Consider the following 1,367-nt stretch of genomic DNA (forward strand, 5'->3'; position numbering starts at 1 on the left):
TTTTCCTTATCCAGTCATCCACCAATGGACATTTAGGTTGGTTCCATATCTTGGCTATTGTGAACAGAACTGCAATGAACATGGGAGTGCAGGTGTCCCTTCAACATGATGATTTCCATTCCTTTGAAAAACCTCTGTCTTTTAAACAGCATTTCCCAGTTACTTTATTAGACAACTCAGAGAAAAAATTCAAAACTAAACTGAAGAATATATAGGAACTTAATAACAATGTCAGAACTCCATTATAAGTATATGTGACATACTTCTAAAGCAGTGTTCAGAGAAATATTAATAATCTCAAAATATATATTAATAAATAAGAAAGGATAAAAATAAATGTAGCAATCACATATCTCAAGAAGTTATTAAAAATTCAATAAAATGATCCTATGGTGAGCAGAATGAAGGAATTAGAAAGGATAAAAGCAAAAATTAATGATTTAGGAAATAGAGAAATAATGGATAAAACTAATAAGTAAATAAAAACTGTCCCTTTCAGAACTTAATAAAAGAGAAAAACTAATAGCTAATCTACATCAGTCAGTGTTCTACTAGAGAAACATAATGACATGTGATTATGGGGCTGCCGAGGCTATTCGAAATCCAAGGGGCAGGTCACCAGGAAGGCTGAAACTCTGTCACGAACTAAAGCTGCAACTCAGAATTTCTTCTTCTGAGAAGCCTCCATTGTGCTTTTAATGCCTTTCAATAGATTGAAACACACCCATTCAGATTATCTAAGAAAATCTTTCTTACTTAAAGTACACTGATTATAAACTTTAATCACATCTACAAGATACTTCCATAGCAACACCTAGATTAGTGTTTGATTGAATAACTGGGGATGATACAGTTGACTGTCACCTAATCTAGTCAATAAAACAGGAACGTCACACAAATTTCTCACACAATAAAAGATGATTGAGGAAATAAGCACAGATTAAAAGAAACTTAGAAAAACCATGCAGACTAATTTCCAACTTTATTCTAATAAATTTGAAAACATTGAAGAATTAGATAATTTTCCAGAAATACATAAATTTTCAAAACTGATTCCAGAAGAAAGTAGAGAAATCAGAACACCAACTTCAGTCTAAGACATTGCTGTGGACTGATTGAATTGTGTCTCCCAAAGTCCATGTATTAGCTTAATTCCCACTGTAACTGTTAAGGGTGGGAAATCCAATTATGATAATTGAAAGGTCGGGCCTTCAAGAGGTGATTCTGAGGACCATGCCTAGTGAATGGGTTAATAATGGTGGTCATGGGTGTGGTCCAGAGGGCTTTAAAAGGAGAGCACATGAGGGTCTCTCTCTGCTCTGCCATTTTCTGCCATGTTGGACCCCTGCCTTGCTGTAAAGCCACCA

Source organism: Galeopterus variegatus, unplaced genomic scaffold (assembly GCF_000696425.1).
Source record: "Galeopterus variegatus unplaced genomic scaffold, G_variegatus-3.0.2 Scaffold7279, whole genome shotgun sequence".
Lineage (NCBI taxonomy): Eukaryota > Metazoa > Chordata > Mammalia > Dermoptera > Cynocephalidae > Galeopterus > Galeopterus variegatus.